Genomic DNA, 19,190 nt, shown 5'->3' with positions numbered 1-19,190 from the left:
GGTTTGAAAGAGAATGGCAGGAAATTGAAGGAAAAGGCAGTACATCAGCATCAGCAGGTCATCCGGAATCAAAAGAATCCACTTCTGCACCTGTGACTGTGGCAGAAGTGACCTCTCAGCCTTTAAAGACACCAGCAACTGGATCATCTGCACCAGACACAACAGTAACATTGTGTGAAGAAGAGGATTGGCTAACTCAGCTTGGGTTTGCTTCTCAAAAGGTCCCAGCAAAAAGTAAGCAAAGTGGAGGAGCCGTGGAGAACCTTGAGTCGATGGTGCAGGACTATCTGAAAGACCCAACAGAGGTCTGTGTTCATGATGACCCATTGGCGTATTGGCATGGGAAAAAAGAATTGTGGCCAGAGATCTCCAACCTGGCTATAAACTACTTCTCTTGCCCACTCGCAAGCGTGTCTTCTGAACGTGTTTTCAGTGCTGCTGGTGGCATTGTAACTTGCAAAAGGACCCGCCTCTCGCCCAAAAATGTGGAGAGGTTAACAATGATCAAGATGAATCAGCACCTCATACCACCAGATTACAAAGTACGAGAATACACGCCGGAAGAAGACGAGGAGGACACCAACTTAGATGAGGGAATTTCTTCTCTGTCAGGTGACCAACTCCCGCCTGAATTCGCAGAGTATGAGGACGAACTCTTCTTCCTTGACACTGAGCCCTGAAAATGAGCCAATGAATCAATAACTTTCTTTTTCGTCCTTATTCACTTTTATTCCTGTGTGTATGTCTTTCTTTGTTTTGCAAAGTCAATATAAATAAAAACTTTAATCACCTAATCACAAAAACAAGCCCATCAGCAGAACTGTCTTCATTTATTTGCTTATTGATTGGAAGGTGCCGCAGTCTGCATTCCTCAGGTTCACAAGTTCACAAGAACATGCTCCTCTATCCTCCTCCTCCAGACTCCTATTTCCCTCAAAGCAGAGGGCTGGATTACGCCCAATGAAGAAAGATTCGGCACTTGTGGGGGTGTTCTACTTCTTTGAGGGTGAGTTGACAGCTCTGGGCCCATTGCTGGGAAGGTCTAATACCGGATAAAAGTGGTTTGGCGAAAATCAGACTTGAAAAAGTTTTTGCTTTTTTTGCTCACTATCATGTTTTCGGGGGTCTGTTTGGGGGGGCTTCCTGGTGTTTGTGGGTGGGTTTCGGGGTCTGGGAGCACTGCTGGCACAGTCTAATGTTGATTGCATTTGTTTTCTAGGACATCCATGGTGGAAAAGTGGAGTCATGACGGAGCTGCACAGCGCATTTGGACAGAAGGCCGAAAAATATGAGATTTTCCATTTTTTGCTTTTTGGCTGTTTGGGGGTCTTCTACTTGTTTTCGCCTGGGTTGACGGCTCTGGGGCCATTGCTGGGAAGGTCTAATACCGGATAAAAGTGGTTTGGACAAAATCCATGAGGAAAAAGTTTTTGCTTTTTCTGACATTTCGCTCCATGTAGCGTTTTCGGGGGCCTGTTTGGGGGGCTTCCTGGTGTTTGCAGGTGGGTTTCGGGGTCTGGGAGCACTGATGGGTATGGATACTTTTGATTGCAAGAGGTTTCAAGCAAATCCATGGGGCAGAGGGGAGTTAGGGCCTAGCTGCAGAGCGCGTGCGGAGTGATTTTGAAAATTTGCCTGAAAATGACCAAGTCCCCATTTTTGTAGTTTTGCTTTTTGGCTGTTTGGGGGACTTCTACTTGTTTTCGCCTGGGTTGACGGCTCTGGGGCCATTGCTCAGAAGGTCTAATTCCGGATAAAAGTGGTTTGGACAAAATCCATGAGGAAAAGGTTTTTGCTTTTTCTGACATTTCGCTCCATGTAGCGTTTTCGGGGGCCTGTTTGGGGGGCTTCCTGGTGTTTACGGGTGGGTTTCGGAGTCTGGGAGCACTGCTGGGTATGGATAATTTTGATTGCAAGAGGTTTCAAGCAAATCCATGGTGGCAGAGGGGAGTTAGGGCCTAGCTGCAGAGCGCCCACGGAGTGATTTTGGAAATTTGCCTGAAAATGACTAAGTCCCCATTTTTGTAGTTTTGCTTTTTGGCTGTTTGGGCTTCTTCTACTTGTTTTTGCCTGGGTTGACGGCTCTGGGACCATTGCTGGGAAGGTCTAATACCGGATAAAAGTGGTTTGGACAAAATCCATGAGGAAAAGGTTTTTGCTTTTTCTGACATTTCGCTCCATGTAGCGTTTTCGGGGGCCTGTTTGGGGGGCTTCCTGGTGTTTGCGGGTGGGTATCGGGGTCTGGGAGCACTGCTGAATATGGATAATTTTCATTGCAAGAGGTTTCAAGCAAATCCATGGTGGCAGAGGGGAGTTGGGGCCTAGCTGCAGAGCGCCCGTGGAGTGATTTTGGAAATTTGCCTGAAAATTACTAAGTCCCCATTTTTGTAGTTTTGCTTTTTGGCTGTTTGGGGGACTTCTACTTGTTTTCGCCTGGGTTGACGGCTCTGGGGCCATTGCTCAGAAGGTCTAATTCCGGATAAAAGTGGTTTGGACAAAATCCATGAGGAAAAGGTTTTTGCTTTTTCTGACATTTCGCTCCATGTAGCGTTTTCGGGGGCCTGTTTGGGGGGCTTCCTGGTGTTTACGGGTGGGTTTCGGAGTCTGGGAGCACTGCTGGGTATGGATAATTTTGATTGCAAGAGGTTTCAAGCAAATCCATGGTGGCAGAGGGGTTAGGGCCTAGCTGCAGAGCGCCCGCGGAGTGATTTTGGAAATTTGCCTGAAAATGACTAAGTCCCCATTTTTGTAGTTTTGCTTTTTGGCTGTTTGGGGTTCTTCTACTTGTTTTCGCCTGGGTTGATGGCTCTGGGGCCATTGCTGGGAAGGTCTAATACCGGATAAAAGTGGTTTGGACAAAGTCCATGAGGAAAAAGTTTTTGCTTTTACTGACATTTCGCTCCATGTAGCGTTTTCGGGGGCCTGTTTGAGGGGCTTCCTGGTGTTTGCGGGTGGGTTTCGGGGTCTGGGAGCACTGCTGAATATGGATTCTTTTGATTGCAAGAGGTTTCAAGCATATCCATGGTGGCAGAGGGGAGTTAGGGCCTAGCTGCAGAGCGCGCGCGGAGTGATTTAGGAAATTTGCCTGAAAATGACTAAGTCCCCATTTTTGGACTTTTGATTTATGGCTGTTTGAGGGTCTTCTACTAGTTTCCGCCTGGGTTGACGGCTCTGGGGCCATTGCTGGGGAGGTCTAATACCGGATAAAAATGGTTTGGCAAAATCGGAGGCAAAATTATTTTTGCGTTTTTGCTGACTTGCTTGTCTTTGAGGTGCTGTTTGGGGGGGTTCCGGGTGTTTGTGGGTGGGTTTTGGGGTCTGGGAGCACTGCTGGCACAGTCTAATTTTGATTGCATTTGTCTTTCAGGAAAACCATGGTGGAAAAGGGGAGTTAGGGCCTAGCTGCACAGCGCGTTTGGACAGAATTGAAAGAAGGCCGAAAAATATTGGAAGTATGAGATTTTCCATTTTTGCTTTTTGCCTGTTTGGGGCTGTTGTGCTTTTTTGCAGGTGGGTTGGCGGGTCTTGGGGCATTGCTGGGAAGGTCTAATACCGGATAAAAGTGATTTGAAGAAAATCCATGCTGAAAAGCCTTTTGGCACTTTTTGTAACTTAGGGTTCGTTAGGGTTAGCACTAGCAGCAGTATTCCATGTGTTTGGGGGTGTTCTAGATTTTTGCAACTGGGTTCTGAGGTCCTAGAGCACTTGTGGGAATGTGTAATTTTGGTTGCAAGTGATTTGAAGAAAATCCATGGTGGGAAAGGGGGGATTTGGCCTAGGTAAAGAAAGCGTTTGCCACTATTCTTAACTTAGGGCTCGTTAGGGTTAGCAGTATTGTATTGCATGTGTTTGGGCGGGGGCTGTTTGTGGGGGGGTTTGCGAGTCTTGGAGCGATGCTGGGTATGGATACTTTTGCTTGCTTGCAAGTGGTTTGAATACAATCTACGGTGGGTAAGGGAGGATTGTTTGGGCCTACTATACTTTCAAAGTACGTTTTGTCACCATTTTTCTACTAGGCCTCATTTTTTGGGATCTGATTGGGGGTCTTCTACATTTTTGCGACTGGGTTTAGTAAGGGTCTGGGAGCACTGCTGGGAAGGTCTAATTTTGTTCTAAAACACAGTTTATAATACAGTACACCTAGCTTGAGGGGAAAGATCCGCTAAATTAATTCACCCATACTTATTTATCCTTCAAAAGGAGACTCACACAGAGTACGCGCTTTCAAAAATATTGTACTGTCTATTAGGAAACTCAAAGTGTGACTTTTTGCACTACACAGCGTACATACCTTATATTTATTTGTAGGTGGTGTTCTAATATCACTTCCTGTTTTTCCATCAATAATTACAGGCCGGGTTTCAGTCTGTGCAATGGGAAAAAAAGGATGAAGTCAGGCTTCACATTAGCGAGCCGCAATTCAGCATCCGCCAGGCAGGCAGTGGACAGGGTGTCTTCTGGTCACCAACATTGATGGACGGAGCGTCAGCTGGAATGGAGGAGTCCCGCTAATAAGAGGAATGGTTTGATGCATGCAACTTACCAAATTCAACAGGACAACTACAACAACATACAGATACAGTATCCGTTATTTTCTAATGATCTTTTAAGTAATGTTATTGCTGTGAACTTCTATGGGTGTGACTCTGCATTTCTTTGATCACTGCTTCTAAATTCATCCCTACAGCCATTCTATAGGTTTTACTTGTGCTATTTTTTAAATCTAATTTAATGTAAGAAGTGTTTCTCTGAGTGCAGAGATAGGCAAGTGAAAACGCATTTGTACCCAAAGATTTCTTTATCTTCAATTATTGTTTGTCCATGCTGTGCTTTTTTTTCTTCTCTCAACAAAACTTTCCCAAAATCCCCCATTCCCATCCATTTTCCAAACCCTAACCCTCTTCTCCCGGGCTGTGTGGTTTTGATTGATGTGTGACTAAATGACAGCAATAATTCCACACACTTGCTGGGGAGGATAAGGTCATAGCAACAGGCTGGTGAAGAAATCCAAGGATATATTCTATTCTTACTCAGCTTGACACTCAGTCACTATTGGCAAATGGAAGCAGATTTTCATGTGCGCCATCAACTTGATTGGTCATCAAGAACATCCTCCTCCTAGACGTGGCAAATTATTACGCTGCTGTGTCCTTCACCTTCGGTACTATTTCTTGTAGTAGTAGCCAATGTCAAAGAAATTCAACGCAAGTACTAGTTATACTTTCAATACTTTACCATTTGTTAGGCTACATTGTGGCACTGTTCTAGTGTACTGTCACCTGCTATATTCTCTATTGTACCGTTCTAATGCTACGGTAAGGACAAACAAGGTTTCATTTCCTTTTTTTCAGATGCTGCAACTGCCACTGTGTAACACCACTAGTACAACCGCAATGATGACATTTCATCCGCCCAGGATTGCCAACCTTAATCGCCATTTGCCGTGCAGCCAGCCCTGTGCCTAGCCCTATTTCCAAACACAAATAACAGGTATGATAAGCGTTTGGGGGGAGGAAGTATAATGGAGTATTAGGAGAGACGAGAGACTGACGCTAGTACTAGTAAAGTCCAAGGACTATTGATTGAATTCACTTACTCTGTGAGAGGCACTTAGTTTTGAAAACATTTGGGCAATTAATTAAACAACTTGAATCAAGATGCCACTTAAGTTTCAGGAAAACAAACTTACTGTTAAACCCCCACCCACCAGCCTCAAAAGCAGTAAAAAAACACGTATGCTAAGAAAAAGTTTAAAGTATATTTATATCCCTAACAAAAATAATCTCCCGCAAGACCCAACCCACCCCCACTCCCTAACCCCAATGAATGTCTGTGAAAAGTCCAAAAAACCCAACTCCCAATTCCCCCCCCCAGAAGTCTTTAAAAAAGGGGCAAGGGACAGTCTCCTCCTACTGCTGGATGCTGCTGTTGACTTTCCGGGCCAGGTCGGCATGCTCCTTGCGGAGGGTCTCGAGCAGGGTTTTGGTGTGGAGGAGCTCCTGCTCGAGGTAGGAGACCCTCAGGGAAAGGCAGTGCATCCTTTTTTTGTAACTGCTGTGAGGGCAGCTGATTTCTTTGCTGCTCGGCGGTGGTGGGTGGGTGCGGTACCCTGGCTCCGTACCGCTGGAGACCTGCTGCGCTGACTGGCTGACCCAGGGAGTGCGGAGGAGGATGCAAGTGTCGCCGTAGATGTTGTAGACGCCTCCTCCTCCTGGTCCACCAGCCGCCAATATTCGGCAACAGTGGCCTCCAGCCTCCGTTGCCGGGCCCGTCTAGTCAGCTCTTTCCATGTTGGTTTGGAAGGAGCATCTATATGAAGAAAGAAAAAGACATAGTCTGTAACCAATGCTCTTTAAGATTAACACAAAATGATTCAACAGAAAGTTGTGTCACAGTAAAACTAGCAACTTGCAAGCGCAGTACATAACTATTGTGGCCAGTATCTATCTAACCTCCCACTTCTTCATCCTTGCTCTAACATTAGTGGGAGTTTAAGGAATCAATTCTACAAGCACTATGGACTCACTCCATTAGAGTCGACTATGACAGTACACCAGTCTTATTCTTCTTCTTCTCTTTTGTTTAGCAAAATTGGAAAGGTTAACTTCTGCAAGCCGGCATAATGCCAGCGCAGTCAACTTGCACCCGAGAAAAACAGACGCCCGCCATGATGAGTCAGACAGACTAGCGTTACTGTACCAGTCCAGTACATGCAGGTGGTGATGCTCTTACTTTTCTAATATGGGTGGCACTGAGAATACTCTGTTATAAGGGCTACTGCTTAATTAATTTACCTTTCACCCTACAGTGCCAATGAATACTAGAAAAGGAAAATGAAGAAGATAAATAATCTGATTATCTATCACTGCACATGGTATGTATTTGCTTACATATGGGATGACTTTAGGTGCTTTGCTTTTTATTGAGTGAACAGTGATACATCCACACATGAATGACCGAGTTCTACTAAACTTATTAACAGAGGTAGTGAGTGGCCATCGTAATAGCCGGATATATGCTGTGCTTGCAATACAAACTACTGCTACTATTCATGGTAGTATTCGGACAAAATTACAACTTCTTTTCCTTGCCTTTCCTACACTGGGACGGACGTGCGGGTGTGGTGTTACATGCTCTTCAAAGTAACACTTAGTTCATCCAGTGACCGTCTACTCTCTCTAGATACACATATGCTATCTAAGAGTCAGATAGTACCATGATCCAGGCATCCATCCATTCAAACTATATGTCAATCATTCTTCTTCATGTCTCTCATCTGGACAAACCTTACGTTTTCTCACGGGGGCACACTATGCAGTCTGCAATCTCAATAAGTAAGGAATATAAGAGCTTACCACTGCCCGCCACTACCGTGGCAACACGCACAGCAGTTTGGTCCGGCACTTGCACCGCCTCCTCCCCAGAGCTTTCCTCCACCTCTGCGCTGGGCCCAGCACCAGATGTTCCACCTACAAAGTACATTTAAGAATGTTAGATGTCATAGACATACACCACTCACTAGTATTTTGTCTAGGAATGAAGAATTGTGAATACAGAAACCAATCTAATAATTTGTGACTGTCTACTCTAAAGTAAAAATGTCCTATGAAGATCCTGCCCAAATTATTATACTTATTTAGATCAATCCCCTTGCAAATTAACAAACTTTTCTTTAAGAAACTAGAAGGCATTTGTAGCAGCTTTGTGTGGGGCTATAAAAAAGCGCGAAGATCTATCAAATTATTGGAGTTACCAATCGAAAAGGGAGGCCTGATGTGTTGATTTTAGAATATATTATTTTGCCACTTTTTTTCAACGCATACGAAGCTTGCTGAAAAATGAGAATTCTTTATTCTATCACCACTACATGCTGGGACCTGACTGCAATCAATTCTTATTTTGTGTACACGATCCTAATTACTTCAAAAGAGTTACATTTAAGACCGCTAGGCATATTAAAAAAATCTGGGACCACATCATGACTCTAGGAAAAATTCCTTTTTACAATGCTGAGCTTAGACTGTGGGGTAATCCTGGGCTGCCTTGTATTTTTTCAGATGGTTTGGGAAAGACATGGGCTAGGCATGGAATTACCACTCTGGGAGACCTTTATGGCCTGAATGGTTTTCTCGATTTTGGCTTACTTAAACATATTTTTGAATTAAATGACGATATGTATTTTAAATATATCCAAATCAGGGATTTTCTACTCCGCAAGATGAAGATTGTAGAAACATCACACTCGGACTTTCTAACGTGTCTCTGCTCAGACAAAGCGAAATCACTTATAAGTTTAAGCTATGGCCATCTGATTGCAAATAAATGGGACGATAGTGGGAAACTAGCGGCTAAATGGTCAACCAGACTAGGAGTTAACATCAACCCTAAACAGATTTCAGCCTCATTATGCCAAATAAACCGGGTAGTTCAATCTTCCAACTTGAGGCTCCAGCTATATCGAACAGTTACTCAGCAATATTACACTCCACAAAGAATATTTAGTTGGACACGTGGCAACCAGACTAATGATCGTACTAAGTGTCCGAAATGCGATATGGAAGCAGCAGGTATTGAGCATATGTTGGTTCTATGCCCAAAGTTATCTATATTTTGGAACGGGATAACTGATGTTCTGTCGAGGAAACAAATGAATACTCCGCCGATATCGCCTCAGTTAATTTTACTTGATTTTCATGATAACTGTAGTCAGCATAGGGATCTATTAACTATAGTATATGCATGTGCTAGACTAGTCATAGCTAGATCCTGGATCTTAAAAGATCCTCCTAGTGTAATGGAATGGTGGAGTTTGATAAATGAAACTAATGTTATGGAACTCTCTTTAGCAAGACTTATAGGCCCTAATGCTTTGAAAAAGAAAGAAAAAATTTGGGGAACTTTTTTTGATTTGTGAATATGTTTAAAGATCAGTGGTATCATTTGCTGTTATAATTACGCCTTGCTAAAAAGTATTATTATTATTATTTTTTTAATTATATACGTTTGTTCTCTGCTATAGCTGTTAAAAGAAGAAATTGTACTTTCTTTCTTTTTGTATTGAAATTTGATGAAGATGTTCTTCCTGCAATAATAAAAATAATAAAAGGAAAAAATAAATAAAGTAAAAATGTCCCTTTTTCCAGGGAAGGGTGTTGTCTTGCTGCACTTTTTGGCACAACTGATGAATGCTTGCTTTTTAACACGCACCATTTTTCTCATAACAGACAGAAGCTTCACTTCTAAGAACAAATCATCATAACTAGGACGAAGGGACCAATGATTCAGCACCAAAAAGAAAAATGAAAGTTCAAACCAGGTGTGGGCTCGGCTCGCCCACAATAAATGTGTGAAATAAATCGCTATAAGCACTTTTCCATTTTTATTCAACCGTTTATGTTTTATGACAAGCTTGATTTTAATAAATATTTTTACTTTTAATAAAGCTTTAAAACTTAAATAGACTCTGTGGTTTTTGGTCATGAGTGAATGAGCAAAAGGTTTTGAAATTTGCAAGCATGAGTCCGTGCCTCTGACACTTCTGGACTCTGACTCCGTACTCTTGTCCTGCGTTGGATAATCATCATTGGGGATCAATCATCGATGAATTCGGGAGCTAAATGACTCTTCCACACTATCTAGTCAGTAAGGAGATTGGGGGTTCTTCAAAGTCTGTTATCACTGAGGTATGTGGAAAGTCTACCTGCGCCTATAATAATTGATAAACAATGCACTATTTAGTGTCCATAGTTCTGTTTGTGCAGATTTGTCCCTGCAACAGTAGTAGTATGGATTGTCCTCCTATCCAAACCAAAAGTAAAGTAGTATCTTATTCTTTCTTGGTGGTCATTCACCTTTTTATTGTTGGTAATTGTCAAAGCATAAACATTTAGAAGACTTGAAAAGACATTATGGACAATTCCAGAGGACTGCACTCAGTGCATAGAGCTATTGCTGACTAGAATGGGAGTTTCGTTTTACACATTTTGCCAAATGTGCAATCTTAGTTAGCTACACAGACAGACTAATAAGAATAATCTAGTAAAACCACAGTGAGTCATAGTCGAGGCAGGATAAGAATTTAGATACAATCAGAATATCAAAGACAATTTAGAAAAAATCGAATGAGGAACGCTAGGAAAAAATAGGTACTCTATATTAAAATTAAAACTTACCGGGGCCAGCAAAGGAGCCCTCGCCTGACCGATCCTGGCCTTGTTCAGCAGCAGCAGCAGCCTCCTCCAATGCCCTCTTGCCTCTGGGGGGAGCTGATGTACAACATGAAAGAAAGAAAGGCCAGAAAACATGGATTATATTTGTCAACCAAATCAAACATTTCAAAAGAACAATAACAAATTATTTTGGCGAAATAGCTAATAGACAACTATTCCACGGGATATATTGACCTATCTCATGTGGTCTACTAGGATATTAGTATTGCTTGATTTGCGGACCGTCGACTTGGAAAGTTATGTAACTCACTAAACAAACTACTAAAAAGGTTCGCCCAGGACTGGCAGGCAGCACTCCGCAGCACGCGAAGTGACAGACAAAGTCCATCGTGATTGTAGATCAGCGACAACACTAAAAAGTTTCCTACTACATTAACCAGTCATTAAAATACTCAAACTATCAATCCACCACCACTATTTCTTCTTATTGCCAGGTGTACAAAGGAAGGACTGGACTTGAGTCTGTAGAGGCAGATTTAGAAGCCCCTTGTGGCTCTTTTGCTCCATTGTTGCGTGACTTTTGTGATGCAGCGGCAGAACAAAAGAGGCGCCATGGTGCGGCGTATATTAACAACGTGACGCATATGGGAGATGCATCACATTGTAAAGCCCTGCGCCATCAGGGGGCGTTCCGGCGCAGGAACACATCCTAAAAGTGGCTGAGGGAAATCTACAAGATTTCAATCAGTCACTTTTAGGACAAACCCTGCGCCTGCCTGAAGCAGACGTATGGCTTGATGTAGCATTGGGGAGATAGGGCACCCCAGAGCATTGCTGGAGCTGCGCCATCGTTGCGACGCAACTCCAGCAATGCGCCGCCTTTACGGCACAGATGCATAACACTTCGGTGACATTTTGGGCCCATGGTGCGCTGCATTGTAAATACAGCGCACCATGGGTGGTGGTGGCGTGGCGCACAATTACTGGCGCATCCCTGCTACTTTGCAGGGATGCGCCGGTAATTAAAAATCTGTCTAGCATTACGCAGTTCTTTAAACTACACTCATACATAATTTCTCAGGCCAATGAAATGAACACAAAATCGAAAACAAATAAGCATAGTAGCAATGCTACTGAGAAGGAGAGCAGTGCACCTGAAATGCACAGAAGATTTTGAAATATAATTTACCTACAATGTAATCAGCAGCATTATTGCTCTTCGTAATAAACAAAAATTTGCAATATAATAACACACAGAGCAGGAGAAAACCGAGTAGTGAAGAAATAGCTACTACTACTCACCAAGCTCGGGGATCTCAAGGCCGAGCAGGTCGATCAAGTCGCGTTCCCGGTCCAGGAGATCCGTCCAATGGTGGGTGGCCTGGTTGTAGGTGCACCGGACCCGAGAGTGTTGGTACATGGCCCGGCACACCTTCTCCCACCGCTTCCGGCACTCCCGGATCCCGTACCCGCTAGCGATCTTGCCGCCTGCCATGATGGTCCTGTGGAGGCGGTGCTGAACATAAAAAACTAGTGCGGCCACCTCCTCAGCGCTGAAGATCTCCCGGGCTGTGACCTGCTCCCCCCTCAAACGCCCGCACGGGAGCCGGGCACGGGGTGCGGGTCCCTTACCCTTCTCAGGATGCTTCCCGGCTCCCTTTACCATGGTCTGGGCAGAAAGGAAGCTAAATAATAAAGAATAGAATAGGGAAGAAGAAAAGAAAAGAGTTTTAAAAAGTAGTTTAAAATTAACCAAAAGTAGCAGAAAACACAAAAATATAGAGCTAGAAAAATAGAGGGATAGATAATAAGTAAAATAGATTAAAAAAAAACTTCAAACAAGCAAAGGATGGCAGAGATTCAGAGACAAGATGGCCGCGCCCGTTCACGACCGCATGGGTAAATTCGCGCGAGATTTCCCTCGCGATCACACGCGAATTTGTACTAGCGAGCCGCACACTTTGCGAGATTACACATCGCGCCGGGAAAGGAAAATGCCTCATGCAAACAAGATGGCCGCGCCCGTGAACGACCGTGAGGGTAACATTGCGCCGTTGCGCTACAGGCGGCTAGCTAAAACGCACAAAACCTTGCAAACTAACACGCCGCAAAAAGCAAATCGCATATTCGCACCAATTCGCGGCTTCCGAATTCGATCTTGCGCAAATTCGCGCCCGCGAATCCCGCGAAATTACAGAAAAACGAGTTTTGCAAAACTGAAAGCACTCAGCAGGTGCAAAAGTTAAAACTCATCATTAGTAACCATTCCCTGTAGTGCTTCCTGAGGGGCCCCTCCAGAGTTCAGTTGCCTACTTGCAACTATTCTATGACCCTGCTCTGACCCTCACAGTAGGCTCATAGAATAGCTACAAGTAGGCCACAAAGGTCCTGTGAAAAAAAATTGCACTGCAACAGAAAGCAAATTACAGATAAGGAAGCAGGTGCCAGACTGGAAGTTTAAATTCAGTGACACATTAATCAACCCCAAATTAATATTCATGTCAGTTGAAGCAGGGCAGGTGTGCTTGCTTTTCCCCCCCATAATCCACAGTGATCAACCAGAGGGTGGCAGTGATGTACCAGAGGGTGGCATGGGTGAACCAGAGGGTGGCAGTGGTGAAACAGAGGGTGCTGTGAACCTGTGATGATGAACCAGACGTAGAAACAACATAGTCGCCACCGTTGTGAGCCGACAAGTAAGTTCGCAATTGCGAACTGGTACAAAACCCTTGCGAACTGGCAGAAACCCTTGCAAACACAAAAAAATAAAAATCCGCAAATTCTCGAGAGTTCGTGGATTTTGCGGATTGCGAATTCGTGAATACGCAAATTCGCGAACCGTGAATTCGCAAAATTCGCCCATGCTTATACATGGCTCATTCCAGTAGACAAGAGACATTATACCACTGCGACCCCCCCCAAACCATGAATCATCACAGGGTACACACACGCTGAGTTCTGTCGGTATCACTAAATCACTGCACCACAAGTCATTTCCCCGTAGCCTTATTAAAGCAGAATTTACTAGGCAAGAAACATTACTCCCAGTACAGCCCCCCCTGCATTCTGCATTATCGCAGGGTATGTACAAGCTCAGCGCCAAGGATACTACTAATTCAGTGCACCATAAATCATCGGAAAGAAGAGTGAACAGTTTTATGTCAGCAATGCGGCATACTATCACTTTTAAGTGGAATTCATGCAGAATACAATTGACAAAAGACATTACTCCAATTACTGTGCCCCCTTCCCCCCAAACCACTCAAAAACATTACTATCAGTACAGCCTGCCCGGACCACACATCATCGCAGGCTCCACAGAACCTTCTTGTTTTAGATACCACTAACTCAGTAGAAACCAAACTAAGTATAACACCTACCAAACCCTACACAAGATCCCTTTATTATGCTTCCTTGAAAAACGTATTTTATATCACATACATTTAGTTGAATAATAAAATTCACGCTGGATACATGTTCTATCTTCCACTTCAATCATAATTGCAGATGATGCATTCCACCCTTAGATCTACACTGCGGACAGCAGGGTATACAACTTGAATTCACCTTTGCATATACACTATAAACATTAGGAAATTCAACCTTGATTTATTTATTGCAGAGACAATTATACTGTATGTATTCAGATTTTGTTAAAATAAGTAAAAAAAACATTGTTCTATAAGTGTATCTACTACTAGCTTCTATGTACACTTTGCACAGCAGGGTTCACAACTTGAATTTACCTTTTCATCTACACTACAGGCAGCATTAAATTCAGCCTCGATTTATTTAAAGCAGAGAAAAAAATAGTGCTGTTGCACTGCTAGTATGTGCAAGCACCTTCAATAGTGCATCATGTGAACTGTGATAACAAAGAATGTACAAGATTGTGCCAAAATGTACCTCCACCACCAGCAATACCAAGTACCTCTGGGGTATCACCTTCAACATCGCCACCAGACATACGTCCCCAATTTGTGAAAGTTACAATGCACTGCGTGAAGAGGATTTGTTTAATTTGTTATGAGGAGCAATCAGTATACTTAGTTTTCACAGCAATTGATAACCATTGATGCTAGTTTTTTCCCCCTTAAAGTTCATATAGTCCAGTATGCTATAGTGAATGATTTCAGTGCAGCCCGTTCAGACCACGCATCATCGCAGGGTGAGCACACGATAAACACCGACGTACCACTAACTCAGTACACCGTAAATAATCGCCATGTACACTTTGCACAGCAGGGTTCACAACTTGAATTTACCTTTTCATCTACACTACAGGCAGCATTAAATTCAGCCTCGATTTATTTAAAGCAGAGAAAAAAATAGTGCTGTTGCACTGCTAGTATGTGCAAGCACCTTCAATAGTGCATCATGTGAACTGTGATAACAAAGAATGTACAAGATTGTGCCAAAATGTACCTCCACCACCAGCAATACCAAGTACCTCTGGGGTATCACCTTCAACATCGCCACCAGACATACGTCCCCAATTTGTGAAAGTTACAATGCACTGCGTGAAGAGGAATTGTTTAATTTGTTATGAGGAGCAATCAGTACACTTAGTTTTCACAGCAATTGATAACCATTGATGCTAGTTTTTTTCCCCCTTAAAGTTCATATAGTCCAGTTTGCTATAGTGAATGATTTCAGTGCAGCCCGTTCAGACCACGCATCATCGCAGGGTGAGCACACGATAAACACCGACGTACCACTAACTCAGTACACCGTAAATAATCGCCATGTGCCCTTGTTAAGGCAAAATTCAATAGTCAAAACATTTTTACCAGTGTGGTCTGCCTGGACCACGCATCATCGCGGGCTACACACAAACCGCCCCTACCTCAGTGCACCACAACTCGTGAATCCTTTACGATAGAATGTTCTGTGTATTATTTGACATACAATGCTCCTACCTTTGTACAGCAGAAGTCATAAACTGTTTATGATTATATATCTGTATATGATATCATGATTACTATTCTACTTCTTACCAACAACATCATAATAAAATGGATTCGAGCACACGTGCCTGTACCCACTTCAACTATCTATCTGTGTCTGTGTTTTTATTGTGTTTGTAAAATGCTGGTCCTCCGTCCTACCACATTATATTGTGCAATAAATAGTGTATGCAACCATCTTACCTGTGAAAGTAAGCGTGGGCTATTACTCCTTTTTTTTTTAGCATATTTATATAGCGCAAAATCAACCCAAAACTAATACATTTTCAGTCAGACGTACATTGTGTCATTCCTCTACAATAACAGGATGTGGACACAACTCCGAGGCTCGCACACTGATTTCCAGCACCAAGTTCCACAGTGTACCTGAATAACCACATACGTTTATATATATTAGCTGCCCTTTATGTGCCAAAAACTGCAACTTAAACCTTTCACAGCCCTGTATGACTACAGCTACAACACTCCACTGAATGTACAAAAAACATTCGTAATCTCAGAAATGCGTTAAGTCCACCATCTTTTATGTGTGCAACTATGAACGAATATAGAGTCAGTAATGCCCCGCACCCTCCATGTTGGCCAAGTTGTGGGACTTTACAGATACAAGGGCCGATTATGATGGCGGACGGACCTGAGTCCGTCCGCCACCATAGAGTAGGAGGGAACCTCCGCATTGCCTGCGGAGTTCCTTCCTGTGCAATTAGGATGTGACCGCCACTCTGGCGGTCACATCCTCAATCTTTAACATTGCGGCGGGTGCAGCTTCAAGCTGCACCCGCCGCAATGTTAAAAATACATGCACAGCATTTGCGTGCACAAAGCGGCAGGCACCACGCGGTGCCTGCTGCTTTGTCCACGCAAATGCAGGGGGGTACCATAGGTACCCCCCATGTGCACCCCCCGCCCCCCCTTCACACAGGGGGCCCACAACAGGCCCCCGAAGTGAAGCTCCGTATGCTTTTCCACAGCGGAAAAGCCACCGTGGTAAAGCATACTTTGTACTCCATCCTAATATGGATGGCGGTGTCTGATAGACACCGCCAGCCATGCTAATGCTTTTCCGCCGTGGTCGCCTTCCGACTGCAGCGGAAAAGCGGAGGACAGATTGTAAGACCCACCAGCCATCCTAATTTGGAGGTGGGTCTTTCAAGCCTCCGCAGCGGGTTTCCCGCATCCTCCGGGCCGGCGGTGGCTTCCGCCGGCCTGGAGGATGCGGGAAATCCGCCATCGTAATGACCCCCATAATGACACATTTCTTTTTAAGACCCGGGTGACGTCAGCACTACAAAACGGACACCCAAATCACTTGATTTCTCATGTAGCTCACGACGGGACCATGCCCATAGCTCCTGAATCATGGTTCAGAGCCTCGCTCAGCACTAGCATACGTCAGGCCAGCCCACTCCACTTACGCTACCAGGAAAAAACAAAAACGAAACATTGCCAAGATTTAATTGTAGTGGTTTCTTAGTTCCAAGCCTAGTTGTCAGAACAGCACACACACACACTCCCTCATGGCTGGAAAACACCCACACCACACCCATCCAGAGCGTCCGTCACTACACACGTGACCGTACCAATAAATAAGACGGGGCGCAGTGCTCAACGCCATTTTAGAGTAGCTCCCATCCCCAGCGCTGTGATGGCCCGTCCTAGTGATTCAAATGCCTCATGTAGGCCCGAACCACCGAGTAGGGGGCCCACCACTACATTTGTGGCCTCTTTGGTCACTGAGTTAGTGGTATCAGAGGCACTGAGCGGGTGAGGAACCTGCAATGATGATGGGAGCACGAGTATGTTGATAGCCATACCAATATCAAGACTCAGCTCCATATATGAGACTTCTTAGTGGCAGATCGGGACTACATGAAGGTGTCCTGTCTACGCAAAGGTGAGCAGTGAGGCCTGGGTGCGTATCGGAGGGAGTCGAAGGGCTGTAGCAGACTGGATACAAAGAAGCGATGCAGCGATTTAGACAAACACAGTCCTATATAGAGTATCAAATTACATGTCAAAAATGTTTTCCAATAGCAGGAACGTTTTTATAATTGCTCAAACATCCGGAATATAAACTATACAAATAGTTCTTTTAAATGTGACAGTAAACGTGTGTGAAAGGCCGATGTTATTCAACTCCACATTAAGATAGTAACAATTACCAAACATAACATCTTTCTTTTACTATCTTTTAGATGTAGAGCTTCAAGGTGCATTATGTCCCAGCACGTGGTGAAAAACATACTGGTGACAAAAAGTTGGTGTGTGAATATTCTTTGCAGTCACTCTCTCACTTCCTCTCTCCTTTGATAAAAAAATTACACACAATGATAACTTCCTTTTTATCTTACAGGTTGAGTTTCACAAATTGGCGTCCCCCCTCCCAACACCTCTAAAACTCAACGTTCGACAATTCTGCGATGATGCATGGCCATTGTAACAACGTTTGAGTAGGCTGCTACGACACGTGGTGCACCCTCTTTGAATCACGCCAATGGCACAAGGTGAGCAAAAATCTTCTTTCTGAAACAACGACAAGTCATCTGTGAAAGGAGAGAGTGGGTAGTGTGCAGCAGCTTCACTGCGTAGGAATGTACAATTACCTCCGAGCAGTGACAATAGATAGATTACAACAGTCTGAGAGGCAAATCTACAAGCCCATTACACCACTTTTGTATGTACTATACTATGACTAACTCTATATACTATATTTCAGATGACTAAACTGGAAGGTGCACTATAAACCAGCACATACTTGGACACATAACTAAGGCAAAAGGTCAGCTACGAGTATTTTCTCCACTATTAACTGCTCCATCTATAACTTTCAGTCTCTCACAGTTTTAATGTCATTTTCTCGCTCTTTCTCTCTCTCCCTCTCACATCATTTCTCTTTCTCTTTTAAAGTTATGGCGCTGCTGTCCACTCTGCCGTGACCAACCAAAACTGAGTTAAAGTTGTGAACTCTGTTGGCCACATTGTTTACACAAGGTAAGCAGAGCGACCTAGATATACGATGCCTCTGATTAAATGCATTAGAAATGAAAGACCTTATTTACAAGCCCCTTGCACCACTTTTGTGTCACTTTCAACATGAGAAAAGTAACACAAAACTGGTGCAAGAGTCTTGTAAATAAGGCCTAAAGAATTTTGTCCTACATAATGACTTGATCTCTCACCTAATTCTGTCTCATCTCTAAATCATTTTAAAGACCTGTTGATCTGTAATGTAAATCTGACGCCGTAGGCTCTTACATAAAAATACCGCTTGAACGCAAGCCTATAAGACAAGTGAAATGTATCAGGCACTCTGCACATGTTAAAAGAAGGAAATATCTTCAACTGTTACTTTGACTTGTAATGTTTGACCTCATTTAGTCACATCGATCTAATTTTAAACACTAATTTTCTTTTTTGGTTTGCTGATTACCTACTGTACTTCTATTGGACTCACATTTTGTTTATTATATTGTTTTGTTAAAGTTATGTTTCTAGTTATTTATTGTATTGTTATCTTTAAGTTACGTTTCCAGTTATTTATTGTTTTAATAAAAGTTAATTTAAAAAAGTATATACGTCATTTTTTGGGGGCGGGGGGGTAGGCTGTCCCCAATAGAAATGATATGTATAATTTGGAGTATAATTCTGGGGCTAACTTTAGCAGATCTTTACCAGAGTCTATACCTACGACTAACGGTTCCTATGGAAAAGTTTAAAAACTCCAGCACAGTAACTTTTTTCTATTACCAACATAGTGGAGTGTACTTCTAACCTCTGTGCTCATTTAAGTGTTCCATGAACTGTTACTATGGTAACAGGCAGAAAGCCGTTTGGGGGTAGAGTTGAAAGGTACTGACTGTACTAAAACCGATATATTAACCCTGGATCCTCTACAAGACCAAAAATGAAAACAAAATAAAACAAAACACTGTGTACCAGATTTACAACCCCCCTGCACCACTTTCGCGTCCAAGGCCCCTCCCCTACAAAATTAGAAGCGTGTGGGCCTCAACGCCCCCTCTCAAGCCCAGGGAACCATCACCCCCAGAAATGA

General features: G+C 43.5%; 1 protein-coding gene across 1 annotated transcript in view; it reads right to left on the bottom strand.

The window, feature by feature from the left end:
* Positions 1-19,190, bottom strand: part of AK5 (adenylate kinase 5) — a 2,618,000-nt gene that overhangs the window by 2,185,270 nt on the left and 413,540 nt on the right. The window lies entirely within an intron of this gene.

This window comes from Lissotriton vulgaris, chromosome 1_1 (assembly GCF_964263255.1).
Source record: "Lissotriton vulgaris chromosome 1_1, aLisVul1.2, whole genome shotgun sequence".
Taxonomy (NCBI): Eukaryota; Metazoa; Chordata; class Amphibia; order Caudata; family Salamandridae; genus Lissotriton; species Lissotriton vulgaris.
This window is presented reverse-complemented; position numbering and strand designations above follow the sequence as displayed.